Raw genomic sequence first — 22,090 nt, forward strand, 5'->3', positions numbered from 1 at the left:
TTTATTATGTTACTGATGTAATAAATAAAATCTGTAAAAAGGTCCTCTGGTAGCAAAGAATGCAACCAAGATGAATAATAGCAGACTCGGTTTGACTGAGTCTGTTCATGTAATGAAATGTGCAACACCTCAACCCCTAGCACCGGCTTAAGTTGAACTCTATTACACATATGTTGAATGGACTCCATGACCCCAAAGGACCAGAAAATATAAGAAACTATAAGAACACTGAATCCAAGTACGGGGAGACTTTTTACAGCCGCCACACGGTACTTTAAGAGTGCTGTTGTGATAGTCAACAAAATCTGTAAAAAGGCTTATAACACCTATGTCCACCCCAAATAGAATATTGTTCAACTGTTTGGCATCTGTGGCATTGCCCGCTAAATAACAAAATTTAAATGACTAACAGGGCAGCAGCACACTATGTCTGTAACAACTATGACTACACAAGCAGTGTTTCCCACATGATAAATACCGTAAACCGGCAATCCATAGAACAACTCCGCGATTGTATTTAACAAAATTAAATATAACCTATCCCATGTAGATTAACTTCCATCATCTCACCCCTACTAGGAACCTAACCTAATTAATTCCACTTCAAGCACACAGTACCAGTCAAGTTCTTCCTTTCCAAGAACAATAATATGTCTACCCTTCAGCCTCCTGCCTCAGTGGCTGGTTACAGTACACCTTATTTAAGGTTTTTCTTTTGTTTTTAACCATAGCACTTTCCCCCCTTTAACCGTGCACTTTGTTTAATTCTTTTTTCACATTTAACCTCAGTTCACATGGCTAGTGTCACTGCCATATAATCAGTATTGATTGGGTATTCTGTAGAAATCCCCCAACATTTTATGACTCTATTTGTTGAGACACATGAGACTAAACTTTTATGCTCTTAACCCAGCGGGCACAACAACGTTGAAACAACGTTGAAACAACGTCAGACTTCAACGTTGAAACAACGTTGAAATATAGTTGGATTTGAAAGGTGAAATGACGTTGAAATTTCAACGTTGAAACAACGTCAGGATTTCAACCATATTTCAACGTTGAAATATGGTTGAAATCCTGACGGTCGGTGGTTGAAATATGGTTGAAATCCCGACGGTTTTTCAAATTTGAAATATGACGTATCTTAAAAGACATTTTTGTGATGCATTATAATGATGTCTTTACGACAAGAAAAAATAAGGCATTAATGTCTGTTTTAAATGTGAATTCCAACCATAATCCAACGAATATAAAAGAACTGGTATTTTAGGCATTGTTTTTTTTATTTATTTAGCACTTGTAATCAGCATGTATATTTTCTGATCTTTATTTCATAGATCTGTGATCGTCTTTTATCTAAATAACATAGTAAGTCCATTAATAGCTTAGTTCTCAAAATCTTCATCACGGCAAAACAACTGGACCTGGTATCACCTGAAAATTTGTATAAAAGGATTTGAGTGTTTTACAATTATCATTTAAAATTTTCATGTAAATTAAATAAAAATGCAAAAACAGTGATGATGAATAACGTGCTTATAAAACAATTAATGGATGCATTTAAAATATTATCAACATTTTCTGATTAAGCTATATCACCTCCAAGTTTTTAAGTTTGAGTTGATTTTAAAGAAAATGCAGATTAAAAAAAACTAATGATATTAAAGTAAATACACGTCAGTCTTTTAAACATAATATGATTGATTAATATAATTACTAAGTTATAATAATGTTTAAAGTATTGTACTCACTTCCTCTGCACCATTCTTTTATACATGATGTATAAACAGCTAGCTTAAACCTCTATCAGACTAACTGAATTAATGTGTAAACTAATACCAGGATACAGGCGTGACTAATAGATAACATGTGTAGAGAGAGATGGACCTTTGGTTACCATGGTTACAAACGTGTTATAAATTTTCCCAACAAATCCCAGTATAATCATCCCGAATATTTTAAAATGTATGAATATTATTATTAAAAGTAATTAAACCATTTCGAAAAGAGCTAAACACACAAATTACACAATGAGGAACATTTTTCGGGAAGTGCAAAAATATCATCTACAAGTTTTTAGTCCATTTTCATGAATTTTGGAACGCTAATAAATACATTGTATTTTGAAAAATACAATAAAAAATTTTACCTGTCAGTTCTATAATTGAATTAAGGAGAATTATCAAAATTTTGAACCAGCATATCTATCTAATATTTATTTTCCCCAAACGTTTAGATAACATGTTCATTTTTTTCGCGGAAAATTAAGGTAGATTTTCTTTATACGACATAGGTTATTTGTAGATGCTATTGGAATTGATTTATGTTTCAACTAAAGAATCGGCAAGACAATGCATTAGTATATATAGTTATATCTCCTGACACTGGTCACTGCAGATATCAAACGTTTTTTCACGTTTGTGAACTCAAACGTCGTATTTCGGTTACTTTAATTTACATCGTTTGAAAGTTCACCTTATTTCAACGTTGATTTGAAACACTTGATTTTGACAGCATCCGTGGTTGAGAGGTCAGACGTTTGATTCACGTTGGACTCAACGTGTTTTATGACCCTGCGACCATATTTCACCGTGGAAATGACGTCGGTGTGCCGCTGGGAGGGTCATTTGTCGGAAATAGTGTGGGTCTAAATAATTTAGATTTGCGGGTTTGTTACTGAACAAAAAAGGGTCCTTCGGTTTATAAAATTTATATACCATTGGATTCGTCTTGGATCGAAGTATACGATCTGATAGTTCAAATTTCGGACTACGACTCTTTTATAAGTCGTAGATATACGAATTGATAAACAAAATTTGGTCATGTTTTTTCTAAATCATGGAGCTGCTTCAAAATAGTGCGGGTCCGTTTAAATGTATTTTTACAGACGACATAGACTAAGTATCTAGTTCCTGCCACCCTTTAAATTATCTTATTGTTTTTCAATAAGGTGACAATTTTCGTTTAAAATAATCCACCTTTTAAAATGCTTCATTACGATTGTTTTCATCCTCCTTTGTTGACATGACGGATACTTTTTAGTTGCTTTAAATGTGGAAATTGCACGGTGAAAGAAAATGTGTTCGATTCCGCCAAATATAATAAAGGATAGTTCTTCACGACTTTTTCCTTAAGGGGAGTTCTCTATCCCCGATTAATAATTTATCGACAGGTGTGAAAGGATCCTATAACATATTCAATTGTACTGTCAAAACTTATGTAATGAATAATTATCTATTTTTTTTTGGGTCAAATATCTACAACCCAAATGAGTTCTAAATCATTTGCTTTCATTGAACTTGTCTTACTTTTTTCAAACGGTCTGTTTAATTTAATACGGGAAAACGAAGGCTTTTCCGTGTATAGATATGTGTAGTGTATATATGTCAATGTAAAACCTTTATTAACGTTCAACTTGGGAAATAGTTCTATACCTTTCACGGTTTTGTTGTGGGTGTTCTTTCCATAATTCTACCGGAATTGCTGCGCCGCGGTGAAGTACCGGTCGGCTTTATTGAGTTATAATTAATCACAAAGAATCTTTGCAAAGACTGGTTGTTCCATTGAAAAAAAAAAGGACATTTTTAAAATAAAATTGAAATAACGTGTCACTTTGTTCGCTCCCCCCCGACCCCATTTGTTTCTCATTTTGTCGATACGAGGTCAGATTAGAAATTTAGGGCAAGGGACCGTTCACGCTTACTGAAAAAAAACCGTAAAGTATAATACGCGGAAAAAAACCGAAATGGTTTGTAATTCACGTTCACAAACGACAGAAAATAAATCCAGTTCTGATTTAAAAAGACAACTTTCTTGATAATTTTTATCCATTAAAAACCACGGCCTGATTGAAAACACATAAGAAACTGGGTTTTGTTACAATGACTTAACTTCAACCGCACCTTTCCGAAAAAAAGGGTACTCTTCCAGTTTTATAGTAAAATGATCTCTTCCGTTCGTCTTAACGATGATGGTCTCAATTGTTTGTAAACAAACAATCGTAAATAAGAAAGGGTCCGCTCAAAGATTATTCTACCTTGCTACTGATAAGTGAGCATTTTTGGTTGTTGAATTTGTAAAAAACACCAGATTCTAAAACAGCTGTAGTTTTTATACTGGTCTGATAATACTAAGAGTAAAATTAGTATGACGGGCAAAAAAATGCCAGGCACTATTCTTAGTGAACTTCTTATTGAATTTGGCCCTTAATCAAACTCTTTAATTCTAAAAGACCATCTTATCACAGGAATGAAAAAAAAAATTTCAGGGACACAAAAATTCAAGCACAGATGCAGTTTTATGCGAACACTCGTATAATATCCGGCAATCAACAAATATGATGATAATAAAGATCACCACATCATCTTATGAAACCAAAAATACAAATTCAATCGCACTTGTTATAAATAAACTCTCATTAGTCTCCTGTCAAGATAGATTATAAAAATTCATCACAACTTCTTATACATACCAAACATTTTCTCGTGTCAGACAGAAAACAAGGACAAAAACATAGATTTTAGAACAATTCTTACTGTGGCCGGCCAAAATCAGAACGAACACTTTAATACATATATGATAAATAAAAGTTCATGTCAACAAGATGAAAATGATGACAAAAGTACAATGTGAAGAATTTGTAGTGAAACACTCATACTGCGTGCCACAAAGATCAGCAGAAGTAAGCGAAACACTCATACAATTTCTGGCTAAAATCAAATGAATAATGCTGTAAAAATCTTCTGAAAGCAATCATTCTTGCATAGTACAAATTCAATCTCAGAAACCATTAGTAATGTGAAAAAGCTGTTAAATCTACTGAACATTCTGATGACAAATCTTATAAAACAAATATTGTGGTTTTTATCATGGAATTCACTTTTTGAAATAGAAGCATATGTTGGCGCCATATACAGGGTTAAATATTAACGTGTGAACGGTAAAAAAGTCATTCTTTGTTCCTGGAGATGGAAATTGGTTTTTTTACACTCTCTCAGTTTATCACTAAATGGTGATTTTTCTAAGGGACCGCAATACAGGAAAAGAATAAATTTTTTTTTTTTGCGGCTATATCTTTCTAAAAAATTGGATATTATGGGCTGATTCAGTTTTCACTAACCCACGAGTAGGTTTTAACTCGCGGGCAGCTCATTCTACCACTCACATGCTGAAAAAATAATGGGTTATCGCAACCGCTACAAGAAATACAAGTTGCTTTGTACCGTTTTACAAATAAACATATCCGTTTGCTTCAGTGGCTTACGATTTAATAAAAGTTACTCGAACATTTACAAGATCACTTTACTTTGCAAACATACAAGTGATAAATATGCTATCAAAACATAGACCTGCTGTTATCAAATTCCTCTTCCGCTGTTCCTTTCAAAGGATATAACCAAAAAATGAAACAATTACAAGTCAATAACGTTATAAATGAAAAAATCAGTTTAACGGACCAAGGTACACAACAAGAAATAACAGGTCAAAACCAATTAAAGCGGAAGAAAAAAAGTGACTCAGAACAGTCCAAAACAAAAAAAAAAGAAAAAGAAGAATAAATCCCCATACCTCTATAACCTAAAATGAGACTAATTCTCAAACAAAACCTAAAGAAAAAGAGTATTTTCTAAACACTTATACATAAACCAGGCATAAACTAAAAATCGTATTTAATACGCCTCAGGAAGATGATTACATATCAAAAATGTAGAAAAATGGGCATTCCTTTTCTTTTACCACAGTTCGCAGTGAATTCTGTACAACATAAAAATGCTTCGTCAATAATTAAACACAAATAGAATTAAGGCGGCTGATAGGAAATATGGAGTTGTTTGTGGATCTTCTTCCTCCTGGCACCTCCACTTTCTAGTGACATACTTCAATGCCGCTATGGATTGTATTCGATCGTTTTTGAACTGGAGCAAATGTTTACAGTATCCGTAAGTGTCTTATATGCAATGAACGCCGCGGTGAAATGAAAAAATGTCATCAGAAAAATGAGTGTCTACGTTGTCATAATGACAAAGGCATCAGTAAAAATGTTTTCAAAACAAAATTTTGGCGACACTTAGAAGTACCTGAAGGTTGCGCAATCTGACATTAATTGAAACAAAGTTCAATTTCACGATATAATCACCAGTTATCAATGTTAATATACAAAAAGCTTGGCGGTATTGCTGCAAATGGAAAACACTGCGTTACTTTTCCCCAATGTATCCAAGGAAAACCTGCGCAAATTTTACCGCTTTTACCTGTGGAAATCTAACAATTATTCGTGCTCCGTTAATGGGGAGGTTCAGACGTCTCTGTTCAAAGGTATATATCAGTAAGGAGAGCTCAATAATTGAAAACGTATTTCACTGGCTTAAGGTATAAAACCCTGCATTTTCGAACATAACAATCATTCAAACTGACTTACAAAACTCCCACAAAATGGACCAATTCAAATAGAGGACATTAGAGACACGCATGACATTAAAAATTAGTAATAAAGGTTCCAGCTAAGAGCAAATGATCCTGGTGTGGTTTGAAAGGAGAAAAGAAACTTATCCTAGTGTTGGGGCCTACTGTCTGAATGTGACATTAAACATCAAGTTTTGAACCAGGTGTGAAAGGAGTTGTTGGGACCTGAACATGGTATAAGTAAACGGTTGGACGGAAATATGTATGTATTCCATGGCCAACTCTAAGTGATTACACCTCTATCTGAATTTACAACCAAGATACTTTTTCTCTATGGCATTTCCATGCCTTTTTCCATTAGTAAAGGTGACCCTTTTTCACTAATCTTTCCTCACACAATAACATCTTGACAGAGTGGGCAGAACATTTTATGTGGTACGGTGTGATTGGTCGAATTTGCACAACACCCATATTTTAAATTCATTGTCCAGATCATTATTAATGCGCAAAACGAACTCTTGAACAAAGTTCCTATGTTGGGAAACAACCATTTAGGTGTAGAACCAATCAACTTTTAGAAGAACTTAAAGATATGCTGCAAGGGGAGTCAAGTCAGTTGCTCCAAAAAGTCATGTTTTTTGGGGCTTGCTTAAGAGGAACAACACAGTACTGGGTTACGGACATAGAGAACTTAGATACTCGTACAATTCTCAAAATAAATTGAGGAGTGGCCTTCCGTCTTTCTTTACAACAGGAAGGTTGTGCTCTGAATATCATTTTCAAACCTTTAAGACAAAACAACAGGGACAACATATTGATTTGGACAACAGAAACAAACCTGTTCTTAAATTGCAAAAAATAATAACCACATAGTTTCGTCTTTATTTTGTTCTCCGAACACAATCATTATATCAAAAACAGTAATGAAGACTTTTTATTTGATGTTGTTACATACGGGTATCGACAAGAGTTTGCAAAATCCAGGGGAATGTTCATTGGCATGGTCTTTTGTTGGAGGGATGACCTGTGAACCTCACAATATGTGGTATGGAAGTTTTACAGCGCGGATTAGTGAAGACCAGTGTGCATCACTACTTTATGACTGGGCAAAAACAACAATTCGGAATGACTTGCCTCAACATCCCGCTGGGAAAGATGCAAACAACAAAGCACAAACACATTATGGGTGACCGCCACCAGAGGGTACAGCTGAAGCACCTGAGAGGGAAAAGAACCCTTTATTGAAGCTCCTTTATGGATGTAAGTGACACACAAGAGACCTTGTTAGAGGATCACATTCTCCTTACAAATAGAATCAATATACATAGATCGCTGCTCTGCATACGGCTTGAGACAAAATAAGGGGAAAAAACTTGCCGCATGGAATTTTGGATCTGTAGCAACCCTGGGAAAACTAATCAGAGATTCACCTGCAATTTGTTCATGACAAAAACCAATTATTAAGACTTGAAAATGGAAACGAGAGATCATCCAATGTTAGTCCAACACTCAAGATTCCACCACTCACAAGGGATGCGTGCTATGGTGATATATACTTATACTATCTAAATGTTCCCCTGAAAATCCCTCAGTAATGGAAATTATTGATTACCGAAAAAGTACATTCACAGGTTATGCATGTAAGGGTAATGAGCAAACAGGCCGCTGTGGTCGACTTGTTTCAAGATATCTATAATTCTGCTGGACAAGACTTCTGGCCACATCAACAAAGAAGGTGTGCACTAAACTCCTTATGGGACACTGTAAGCGTGATGTGTGTCAAGTGGGGAAGCTGGCCCTAGAACTCGCTGTCTTTGCCACTTACAGATGTGCCATGACTTCCAAAATGTGGTTTCTTGGCTCGAGTTTGTTTTAGAGAAAAAAGGTCACACCACCTTACCAAGAGTTACTCTTTGGACAAATATATTTCAAGACCAAAAGACCAGGTTTGATGATGGTCAACCAGTATATCTGTATTCAAAACGAAGTTCCAAGTTGTCAGTGGTGCTTGTGTTAAGGGAAACCTGGCCAATTAATGAAGAATATTGTAGGCCCATGTTACTACTTTCTCTGGCCTAATTGGTGATGTCTTTCTAGGGACATCAAAAGGGTTAATGAAACCTGGTTGAGGCTTTTCAGGCCCAATTTGTATACTTTCATGAAATGTGACCAACTTTTGTTCAAAACTGACGTTGAACGTGCCATAAGAATCATCGATCCTGAAATAAACATTGGGGAGGAAATCAGTTGTTTCCGACGAGAACTCTGGTGATCAGCTGAATGGTTGGGGAGTAATACAACATCGTCCAAATTTAAAAATGATACTGATGAACCACAATTTGCATGATGGTGGTTCTCACCATGACTGGAGTGTGGCCAACTAAAGAGTATCCTATGGGTATGGTCTTAAATGGTTTGGTTCACTATGCTGAACACAAGAAATACTCAGTGATGTTTCTCAGGGTTGATGTGCATACCTTGAAGAAGTTTATAAAATTTGCTCAACAAAGATTTGTTTTTTAATCTTGTTTTATCAAAATTGATAAAACATAAACAGACCCCTCGTCAATGGAAACCACTACGCCTTGGTGATATACAGGGCACAGCAGGGTCTGATGTCTTTCCTTATAAAAGTGCCTTGTGTTTGCCATTGTAAATTATTACAACCAACACAAATGTTGCCTCAAGTCTTAGTCCATAACTGGCAACAGTGCTAATCTTATCCAAGGAGGAACCATTCCTTGATTTTTTGAAAATTCCAACTGGTCGCAAATCAACAAAGGAAATGGCTTGTACAGATGGGACAATGGCACAATACTTTAGGAAATACTGCTGTGAAACTCAATAGTACTTATTATAGATGGAAAGGTAAACTTGTTGGTTGTAAAACCTTTGGTTGGATGGAATTTCGTACAAAGTAGGCATGAAATCCTCTTGATAAAATTTTTTTGGGGTTGGCCCGCCCCATTGTTAATATTTATTGGAGATGATGTTCAGCATGCCACCTGTTTCGCGATTCACCTGTTTATCTACCAATCAATATAAGCTAGCAGTCCAGCTGGTATTCGTGGTGCTCTTGTTTGGAAAAGAATTCAATAATGTTGATGAACTAGTAAACAATCGAACGCAAAAACAAGATCAAGAAAGATTTAAACTGTGTTAATGTCATTCGTCAGTATCAAACTTCAACCGATGATGCTATTTGGGCTTCAACCATTTTCAGTGGGAATTATATTATGTTAAAAGTTGGGAGAAAATTTCATTAAATTAAATGGCAGAAAATGGCCACTTTTTACTTTTTCCTACCATTTACCCTTGTGAAAATGTCACATAATGTGTAACAACTGTTAAAGACAGCGAAACATGCAATGTTGCCAAAATCTGTGCCGATATTCATCAGGTCCTCATGCAAAAGTCTGCACAAGCAGAGAAGGCCGGAGGTATTTGCTTGATACCCTTTTTTTGTTGTGTGGGTTCAAATGGCATATTAACAAGCAACATATGTGGTCAAGATGGCCTTTTACAATGGATCATTGTGGTGTTGTCCAAGACATCATATATCGAGATGGCCGATGTCCCCACAAAATCTCCTTGCCTGATGTTATTATTTGGTCTCATTCTCAAATTACAGTGGGCCACCATTTTTTCTGATCAACCAACTATTGTTCCCTGTAGTACCATTGACAGAAAATAGGTACTGTTGCTGCTTTTTCTGTATAAGCGAAAGCAAGCTCCCTCTAAGGTTTAGGATGGGGGCACAACTATTCATCGTTTCAACGGGATGCCCATAGAAAGGGACATTGAATAGTTAACATAGTCATACAGCTGGATCACAAACAGATTTGATATGTCATAATCATGGGCTGTTTGTTGCATGTTGAGAAAAAAACACAGGAGGTGAATAAGTTTTTACAGACCTTTGCCTTGGAACCAAGACATTCTAGTGGAATGTGATAGATTATGTTTAAAAGTTAAGACATCCGCACACTAGAGGCAAGAAATGATGAAATTAATATGGCATTCTTTTACCTTGCAAGCAAAAACAGACAGACTTAGTCACCTCATTCCATCTGCATGTTTGAAGACATTTTCAACTTACCATTTTTTTATATAATAATTTTCTGCTTGTAGAAGAAGATGTTGTTTCTTTGTTGGGGGGCTGCGGCTGCGTCTATACAACCTTTTTTTTTCTCAGAATAGCAGGTTAAGACTAATAATAAGATTTTTTTCCATATTATACTAAGGGAAAAAAAACCCACTACAAAAGATATATCTGTGACATTTTAATACCTGTATATTAATATCATTCAGTGTTTTTAAGTGCAAATACCTTATAAAATAGATGTACTGTATCATTCTCTGTTATGGCCCATCCTCCCCGCCCCCACCTCCCCCCGCCTAATAAATGCACTACACGCCTCACTCCATAATTCTTTCAAATTGTATGTAAACCATTAGTGATTTTTCTGCATACTTTTGCAAGAATGCTATCAATGTTATTACTTAACATTCATTGATCAGGATGTTGTGCTTCTTTTCTGTATGTAGAGGGAGATCACTGATTTTACTCAAAAAAATAATAATAAATAAACAAAACTTTAAAAACAACAATACAAAAATAAATTTTTTTTTTACTGTTTTAATAAACAATTTTCCAATTTTTGGGAAAAGAAATGCCCCTGGTGTCTTTGATAAGACAATATAATAATTATAATTTCATTTTCAACGCAAGTGAGTATTCTAGCTGTCTGTGTATATACTGTACACTTAATTGTTTATTTCATACACAATTTCATTTTCAACACATGTGAATATTCTCGCTGTCTGTGTATATACTGTTACACTTAATTGTTTATTACATACACGCGCAATTTCACTTAATTTTGTAATTTATTTTTATTTTGCAGGATGTTACCATATGATTAGGGCCATCAGGCTCTCGTCGAGCAGGAGGATTACTCAATTTATTAATACGACATCTTTATTTGAAAATATACAAACCAGAAATCCATACTATTATTAAACCTGGAGCTACATCAAAATACGGGAAAGTGAAATTCTAAACAAATTAACACATCATTAGAACAACAAACACTCTTCCAATTGCGAATCATTGCTGCTGCTGGAATGCAGTTTAACAACAAAAAAACAACATGATTGGCTCTGAAAGTAAAACATATACATCAGAAAGAAATAAAAATTAATCTTATGTCAGACATTGATCAAGTTTTATGTCAATTTTAATACTGTCAACTGTAAAGGCAAAATAGCTCATTCCAATGTTTCACTTTTAAAATTCAACAATTTAACATCAGCAAAAGAAATTAATAGAGAGTAAATACTAGCCCAGAAACAAATAAACCAGCAGCAAAACTAAGTTAGAGCAAGGACATAAAAGAAATCAATCAAAATCATATCAAGGAAAAATGAAACTTTTAAATCACGTTCACATAGTTGGGAACCGTGAATTGAATGTTAACAAGCAAAAAAAAAGCGTGGCACAAACAAGAAGAAAAAGTTACAATTACCAAAAACTGATACAAAAATCTGTATGATGGTGTACTCCCAAAACTTTCAACTGAAACAAATAGTGGTACTCATTTCTTTTCAAGTCCATGCAAAAACCACAATTCTCTGCAGTTTGAAAACTATTCAGAGTCTGAATCCGGAATCAGAAAATGAAACCTAGAACAACATAAGAAACTTATATCTAGTCACATTTTGAATATTTTATCTTCTTCTCGGTCGCAAAAGTATTTTATTTTACAAAATAATCAAGCCTTTCGAGTGAAATTTGTTGTCGTGATTGTCACGCAATTCTTATAAAATTGAAATCATCTTATATTGAACAAATAATGATGACCTTAAAGGCCTCCGAGTGGTTATCAACAGGTCAGAGTTCAGGTCTCCTGCTTACGGATTGAACCAGAGGGCGTTAGCCCGAGTGGGGTTTAAATACTGAAGCTTCTGAACAATGAACTGTGGTATAATTTACAGAAATAAATATCTACTTTAGTGATTTGTCCGATATTACTCAAGAATAACCTCTATCATAAATGGTTTGGTGACGTGTACTGTCAGTTGAAAAGGAATTATATCACGAGGGGCAGCCCGAGTGATAAAATAATACACATCTGAAAGACAAACAATGATTGTAATCATAATAAGAGCCAAATCACTATATGAGCATATTTATTTTGATTCTTACCTCGTTTCCAGAGACTTTAAGTTTATATCCTTCACGGTGTATCATTAAATACTTGCCCGTTTTCAATGCGATTTCTTTTGGAATGCGTTCCGCTAATGCCGTTTGAAGCCATGGCCATATTTAAATTGACTGTGACGTCAGATCAGTGAATTGTTGTATAATTCATCCTCTGTTTTCAGCCTTTTTTGTTTAATAGGAAAATGAATAGATTCGTGTGTAGAATTGATGAGAAATTACAAAAAGGCATTGATGTTTCTTCTGACATGCTCATTGACATATTTTAATAAATTTTCTTGCTGGAACTTTATTTACCCGAGGAGTAATCTTACGGAGTCATGCGGCACCTTTGGGACGTAATATTGCTCTATACCCTACCGGTTTCTGCGCGTCAACCGTTGTTTTTCGCAAATTATACTGTGCTTGATTCATTCTTTGGTTAACTGGAAATTCATATTGGAGCCACAGTTTACAATTCATTTTTATCTCTTTTCATTTTGCGCCCTGGACGTGTGGTGGTTAGTAGTCATATCGCTGATGATTAAATATATGTTCTAAGGTGCGGGGACATTTGTCCTCTATCTTATGAACAATTATATTTTCACTGACGCATACATCACATTACAGACATTCATTATATTGTCAATCACTATGTCAAATTAAGTCTTTGCACAGTTTCATTTCTATTAATTAAAAAAAACTTATTCATTCTTGCTCTTTGGAAAATACTTTGTATCGTTCAAAGGTGGGTGACATGTCAGTCGCTACCTAACGAATCATTTTAGTTCTTTCAAATTCTACTGCCATTAATTATAAAGTTAATGAAATAATTTAATGGTAAGGCTAATATACATTTGATATGGTGTAAATAGATTGTTGATGTTTGAATGGTTTTCGATTCGCATAATATTTGCTCACAATCACTTTTATACCTTTGGTATGTCGGCAACAAAGGGAGATATCATTGCAAATTCACCGTCATCCTGCTTCTTGATTTATAAACCATCTTTGACATGGTAATAACATGTGTTCTAATTTATTTTGGTTTGTTCGCTTTTGAAATAAATTCTTTTTTTCAGTAACTTTATGGCATATATGAGTGACAGATTCTTGTTGATCCATGAATTGCACTGCGAGCCATGGTTCTAATACCTTTATATTGGTTAGGGACTTAAGAATTTATTTTTTTTGTACTTTACATTTTTACTTCCTTTTCTAAATTCATAACGAACTTTTTTTACTTTCTGTAACTTGTACAACATTTTTTGTTTTAAACTCCTATGAAGTTACATCTAACAGTAATTTATTTTTAAACTTTTTTTTTCTGTTCGACTGCCTTGCCCATGGATTCCTTCCTGAACAGAAAGGTTGCCGTAGCAGGACATTCTTCTTTCATGTTGGAAATCATCAGATAACATTTACTGGTAAGTATATTTGAATTTTACTTTAAACTTCTCGGTTTTACCGTACATAGGCAGCGCCTAATTTCATATTAAAAGCGTTATCGTCCCAAACTTCTAAAATTTTACTTTCTAAATTTTACTTTCAAGACCATTACGTCTTTTGAATAATTCAACTTCCAGATTAGTCATTTAAACCTTCAGTCTGTACGCAGAAATACATATCGCAGCCATTTAAAGGCGTATGCTAGATAAATTTTCACAAGGCAGAAATTCGCCACACGCACGATTACGCCACCGTTTCCGGTAAAGTGCAGGTTTCGGAGAATCGGGGACAATCGGCGCGTTTTATTTCTAACGTTGATCTCACCAACCTAGTCCCAAATGATACGGGTAACACCGATGATTTTTCCGTCTTGAGATAATGCTCCGTTCGTGTCATCTTCATGTCAATCACAGTAATCACTATCATACCGTTCAACTTGGATTATGTTCTATAACCCGCACCGGTTGTCCTGTCTTTCCCTTAATTTCGGAAACTGCTGACGACATTCGACAAAATAAAGTTTCTTTCGAAAATCATCAGCAAACAAATTATTCTTATTCTGTCGTATTTTAACGAGCTGGATAATTCGCGGTATTTAGATGGAAATCGGTCTTATTCGGTCTCGTTGTGAAGTTTTTTTATGATTTTCAAGCGTTCCCGCTTATAGTTTCAAATTCTTGAATAAAAATGTGCATGATATAGTAGTGTTTGATAGAACAAACTCATCGCCACCAGTTTATTTTATATGTAGAAAAGCAAGTTAATTACAAAAAAAAAATGCCAATGTAAAACAAATCCAGACACACTGGCATAACAAAATTTATTTATATACACACTTTTATGACGTTAAATGTCATAGTCCTCTGTGGTCCAGTGGTTAGCATGCATGCTCTGCATGCGCGAGGTACGGGGTTTGAATCTCCCCATATGCCTTTTTGTTTTGTTTTTTTTTGCTATAAGGACAGTATATTTGCCACAAATTTTGGAGAAGAAATTTTGAACAAAACTTGAGATTCAAATTCAAAGGCAGGGAAGAGCATGTGTTGCTTATCTCCCTTTCACAGTCCTAGGCTTTTATGAGTTTGGTTAAACTTAAACTGGGTTTTGACCAACAGAGTTTGTGTTCATGATAAAATTCTGGTCAAGAACTTCTTAGAAAGAATTATAAAATAAGAATTTATCATGGTCAGGGGTTGTTTGTCATTCTCCACACAAGATGTTTCCATAGCTAATTAGTGGGGACAAAAATTTGTCCTAAAAGATGTCATGACAATATAAATGACATTTAAAAGAATCGCCAATTGTCTGTGAATTAAGTTCAAAAGTTTATTTGGTTGGAAGAAGTTTGATATCTACATTAAAAATTTATATACTGATTTTCTAATATCACCAGCCGAAAAGAGCACATTTCTATTTAACGGGTTTTCTTTTGATCATAGAATATATTAACCCTCGGAACACCTGATACGTAGTAGTTGACCTTTCCTGGATTAACCCCGTTTATAACAGAATTATTTTAGTTATAATTTTTTCTCGTCATCTTGTGACTTGTATGAAGGACGTATTTCTTTTTCTTGTATACTGGACGGGGATTTCCGGTATTTTTTACCAGTGCTGGGAAGATGACTCTCGTGCTGTAATGACGTTAAAACCGAAATCTAATTTTTTGTAGAAAATTTTGTAATAATTTATATTCTATTGCATATTACGGAAATCCACAATACCTGACAGTTCCTTCTTTGATCCTGATAGTATATTTCTGAGTCAAAAAACGTTATTTTATCAAAAATCGTAACATTATGCTGCAACTGATAAAAAAACAAAACTGGATCATAGCAGTTTCTCTTGAGGCCGGATATTCCACATCTACACTACAAACAGTTAAAAAAGAATCTTATAGTCGTTAATAGAATTTATAAAAAACAAATGCCAAATTGAGCTTTAATTTTATTGTAGTCTAAAGAATCATAACAACAACAGTTATTGCAGTCAGGAATTAGGGATTATCTTAATGCAAACAATTGAATTGTGTTATAACTTAATAGACATCAAACTTCATACAAAGATATCTCGGTCAATACCAGGCTATTCCATTATGTTAACACATCTTCTTTTATTTTTATGGGGCAATGTTGGTTTATCAGAGAACTCTGCCTTTAGATATGCAATAAATTCACACTGGTTTTTTTATTATGTGTGATGTCATTTGCTCTTTACCCAATGAAGTTTTAAAAAGTTTTTTCTAAGTTTGCTATTAAGTATAATACTGTCACGTCTGATGTTGTGGCACCACTTTAATCTAGTTGGGCGCTGATACCATGAATGTTTCCGTTACACAGGATTAATATGTATTTTTAAAACTTTTGTTCGAGTCCATATAAACTGACAAGAAACTTTGCATTATTGTATTAGAGAAACGAACTGACAGCAAAGCATATGAAACGTTGGGGCCCATTAGCGCCGACTGTATATATGGACTAGTGGCCTCTGATGCATGTTTATTTGGGACTAGTTTCTGTGCTGCACCCAACGATTTTTCCGTCGTCAGTATAGTCTTTGACACTTTGAAGAATTGATTTGATCTTGTTCATTTATTCCAAACATTTAAAAACAATTTGCCTTTTGTTCATAATTTACATAACAAAAAGGCTGAAAGGCCAAAAAACCGTCAGGCTTACTGTCAAACTTGAAACAATCAAAGGAAATTGAATGCGAAAAGAATAAGATTCTGTATGGACTAGGTTTTCCCGTCAGATAGGCAGCGCCTACTTTCTTATTAGGATGAAGTTTCGAGCCAGGGTGATATCTTTTGACTGTCACTGGGCCCGTCACGTCCAAGATTTATATGACGTATTGCTGTAAGGAAATCCCCAATGAAAGCGTACGCAAGATAAAAATTTCAGGAGACGAAATCGACCGTACGTGGCGTTTCGGTAAAGTTGATGGTTTTTGGATATTCGGACAGTCGCCTCGTTTAATTTTTAACGGCTTGATCAAAACAAACTAGTCCCAATATTAGGATGTTACGTTTCGGTGACAGCGGTTAACTTTTGACTGTCACTGTTCCGCCACGGTCCAAGCTTATTCTGCGTATTTTTGTAAGAAACCCAATGAAATCTGTTGGGAACGTTTCTTGTTCATGGATTGATGAATGTATTTATAAAGGTAACGGTTTCCGATAAGGTATATCTGTCACATTTAAAGCATAAACTTGTCTCGCTGTCATTTTTTAACGTTGGTTTTGTGTTTGTTGTTCTGTCAGTTTGTGACATCGGCAGTTCGAGGGTGTACTGAAATCGGTGTCGGGAGTAGGTATCTCCTCGCAACTTATTCACATTATTTTTCCGAAGATTGTGTCTTTATTTAAAGTTGTCGAGGTTAAATTTAACCCAAATTTGACGTTTATCTTTATGAATATTTTATGTTAAATTTATTGGAGTTCTGGACCAGAATTTATGGACTTTTTGGATTTTTATCTGTTTTTATTTTCGGCATCTGAAGGTTCAAAAACCAGCATCTTAAAAGGGCAATTATTCAAAATGAAAATTGTGAAAAATCTATTCGGTGACCACCCAGTTTCTTTTTTATTTTTAAAAGTAAACATTATATTCTGCCATTCTTGCAGGTTAATCAATTTTCTTTTTGTAGTATTTGGAAATACTAACTGTTGAAGAAAATATAACAAATTTAATAAATTTTTGATGCTTTTTTCGGACTTCAAAACATCAAACAACAAGCAAGTGTCATGTAAGATTTCTTGATCGCATTAGTAAAATTTTCTTTTTTTGTTTTGAAGGGAAATAATCATGTCTTATGAGATTTGACTTCAGTTATACTATATGAATTATGTATTTGATTCCTTTATTTTATATGTATGGTAGGACACGTCTAATACTGTTACTGGGAAAAAAATCTAGCATAGCCCTTAAACTATTCAACCATGATGGGAGCTCTATTATATCAAAATAAATGTAATTATGGCAAAAAAGGTCTTTATTTAGGGGTTTTTAGCACGCATGCATTTAGTCTGACAACCAGATTGACTTTATGATCTCCGCTGACTTCGTTGATAAGCTAAAATGTTGTTAAAACTTTGCTGTTGGATTCTCGTCGAGTATATGAAGGAGTGCTATCTGAACATTTTGGTACAGTTTTTTAGTGCACCTTACGATTTCCACGAGTCTGTTGGATAGCTTCTTCACAGGAAATTTATTCTAAATGCAAATAGCGTTTCCGACACTTGAGGTTAGGACTGACAGGCAATTCGGACACTAGACAGCGACTAAAGGCCTTAGTCATGCCATAAGGGCAGGTCCGGATCCGATATATCTTTATTTGGTAGGCTTCTAGTTAGAATGAATGTGCCTCAGCGAGACGCATTGCCCGATCCTGAGAAGTAGGCTTTCAGGGTGTTCTCACCGGCAATAGTTTGAAATTTAGGTATGTAAATGGTGGGCCTCTGGTCTAAATTTTGAGAAATATTATTGCCAAAGTAGTTGGGTGCAACTTTGATGAATTATAGGGACACTTCGCTGTTAAAAACATATGCATTATTTGGACGAATTTTCAAGGCCTTCGGGTTTATCTCAGCAATTTTTGAAAAAACATATCACTGTCAGAATAAGTTGGGAACCCATTTTCATTTATTGTTTAGCTGTTCCTTCATAAAAAAGTCTGTCGGAGAAGTCAAGAAATCGCAAACATTTACAAACTACGACTACTGATAACTGAAAGTACTTTTTGCACTGACTGCCTAGCTGTGTTCTCTTTGTTACTTGTAATTACTTTTGCATTTCTGTTTGTTGTTTGAGTTAATGGCGTTTTTTCAACAGTATTTTAAATCATGTAACGGCGAGCAGTTAACCTTAAAACTAGTGTTCATGGATTCTGTACCAGTTACAAACCTGTTCTGCCGCAATGACTGTTCAACCTCCCCTCATGAATTATCAGAGGTGGAGGGACGAATGAATTTCAGACACATGTCTTTAATCGAACCGTCACAAAGAACATACGCCTCGCGATCCCGTATGACAACGCTCTCCCTACAGAGTAAGTGGGACGGCCTTGCATTTCTGTACAAGACTGATTAGATAGACACACGGATGTAGGCTTTTTTTTACACAAGGTCTTGGAAACAAGATTACCTTTTATATAATTAGGTAAAACATATTCCACTAAACAAAAGTGTTAGTATACAGATCTTCTGTTAATTGCCTGTTGTTGCTATTAATGATAAAAAGAATGAAGGGGACAAAAGTTAAGTAATTTATTGACAAAAGTTTATTTGCAGCATAATAAATTCATGCATGTCCACACAAATAAATGTATATATTATCAATAAATTAATTAATGCATAGAAAGTTGTGCTACAAAAAAAAGAACCGAACTCCAAACAGTGTTACTCCCCCCTTATCTGTACACAGTTTGGACATTAATTCCTTCATGGAGATTGCAAAAGAATAGAATGGTGTACAGTAAAATGTTTCATAGTTCTACATATGTCAATGATGTTCTTAACTAGTTTTAATTGAAATGAACAGAATGTAGGAAATACAATGTTTTTGTCAGTAGTCGTCAAAGACGGGCCACTACTCCAGACAAATTATCGATCATAAAAGTCAGGACAACATGTACATATCCACTTCATGCCGTTGATGTATACCAAGTTTCAATGCAGTTGGATGGAAACTGTAGGACTTAAGTTTACTATGTTGATGGAATTATACGAGTCTCAAAAAGGCCAACAAAATCAGAGAAAAGGTAAATTAATCAGGCATAGAAGTCCCGATGCATTCATGTTGATGATTGTAAACAGAGTTTTATATGAATTTGATGGCTACTGTATGGGTTAAGTTCTTTGACACGGAGACATAAAGGAGTTTTATTATATATGCTTGGATAAAGTATGCTTTAAAATGCTCCTTTTAAACTAGGTATAAAATGAACCAGCTTACTACGTATATAAGTGTTCATAACGTAGTAAGCTGGTTTCATTTTAATCTATTTTAAAAAGAGCTTATATATATATCACTAACCTAGTGCTAGAAGTCCGACGAGTCTTGAATTTTACATACATGTCATTCGTTGTTAATGAGGAATATTTGCGCTAGTTATTTGAGCTGCAAGACATTCATAACAAGAGGGCTTCCTGAAGGGCCCTTGTATCCACTAACCTGTAAGAATGTAGGTCAGTTAGGTCACACTCTGGTAACTGAAGTCAGTTTTAAGAGATCGGTGTGCAAATCTTGAACTTGTCATCCAAATTTCAAGGGCTGTATTTTAAAAAAAATAGAGGTACTTAGGTCAGATTCCACATGAAACCCAGGACTCAAACTTGACCTAAAGTTCTTCAAGATTAATATTCTGACCAGTTTCATGAAGATATAGTGGTCTCTAGGCGTTAAACAATGCAAGATTTTCATTTGACCAAGATTCAGATAGATACAGTGGTCCTCTAGGGTGTTATCACGATTTACCTATGATTGACCCTGGTGACCTAGTTTTTGACCCCACCTGGACCAGATTGGACTTGGTCCTAAAGATCATCAAGAGTAATAGTATGACCAAGTTTCTTTATAGTATGTCCATAAATGTGGCCCTTCTGAGTGTTAACTAGCTTTCTTTTATTCGACCTGGTGGTGACCTTGGTTTTGACCCACCCTGACCAGATTAAACATTGGGGGGGGGAACCCTAAAGATATCACGGTAAACATTCTGGACGAAGGTTCATTAAGTTATAGGTTTAAAGGTGGCTCTTGTGTGTAAAACAAGCTTACCCTTAATTTGACCTGGTGACTTGTTTTTGACTACTTGACCTAAATTTAAACTTGACCTTATAGATAATCTTGTTTTATATTCTGACCAAGTTTTCAAGAAGTTACAGTCTTAAATGTGGCTTCCTGAGGGTTAAAGCTTTTCTTTGATTTAAACTGGTGACCTAGTTTTGACCACACCTGACACCATATTTGACCTTGACCTCAAAATTTGTCAAAACGACCTTAAAATAATCAGGTCAAATACATTCTGACCAAGTTTTCATTAAGATATGTCATAAATGTGGCCTTTAGTGCGTTAACAAGCTTTTCCTTTGATCTGACCGTGTGGACCTAGCTTTTTGACCTCATCCAACCCAGTATCATAATTAACCTAAAGATCAATCATAAGATGAAAATGTCTGACAAAATTGCATGAAGATATAAGGTCAAAAATGTGCCTCTAGATTGGTTAACAAGCTTTTCTTTTTGGATTTGACTGGTGACCTCGTTTGTTGACCCCTCGATGCCCCAATATGAATACTCGAGTCCAAATTTAATTTAGGAGTAACGTTCTGACCATGTTTCATTAAGATTGGGCCAAAAATTGTGTCTTCTTGAGTGTTAAACAGTCAATATTGTTGACGACAGATGGCGACGGACACAGGGGCTACAAAAGCTCACCTTTGAGCACTTCGTGCTCAGGTGAGCTAAAAAGTTACAACAGAAAAAGTTTAGTTTTGTACTACTTAATTGTGACCTTGACTATCTTCTGTATTCTAGCATGTGTTGACATCCGAAATATAACATTTAATAACCCTGCCAATTAATTTGAAAATCCACCCAATCATTGGAAAAAAAAAAATACTGACAATGTGAAAAACATTTATTGAATCTTCACTTTCCACACCACAAAAAAAGCAATAGCACAATTTACATGTAATCATCATGAAACGTTTTCTATAAAACAAGTATGAAAGACTTTACATTTTTCAAAAGACTAGAATATTAGTTACATTGTTTATGTAGAACTGTGTCAGTGATTGAAAAAAAAATTGTGCCAGTAGATGATTTATCAATATGGAGCGTTTTAATCTTCCTATGTATAATGTCTGCAAAACAGTTTTTGAGGCTTTAAAGTATTTTGTAAATTACTATAAAGCAGGATCTTTTGCATGACAGAATATTTCTTTTTTCCCTAATTCTTGATATTTCGTCTGTTAGTTTCCAATTTATGTCTGGAATATATGATTACACGTTTTGTACTATTTCATGTAACCATAGA

This window comes from Mercenaria mercenaria, unplaced genomic scaffold (assembly GCF_021730395.1).
Source record: "Mercenaria mercenaria strain notata unplaced genomic scaffold, MADL_Memer_1 contig_1789, whole genome shotgun sequence".
Lineage (NCBI taxonomy): Eukaryota > Metazoa > Mollusca > Bivalvia > Venerida > Veneridae > Mercenaria > Mercenaria mercenaria.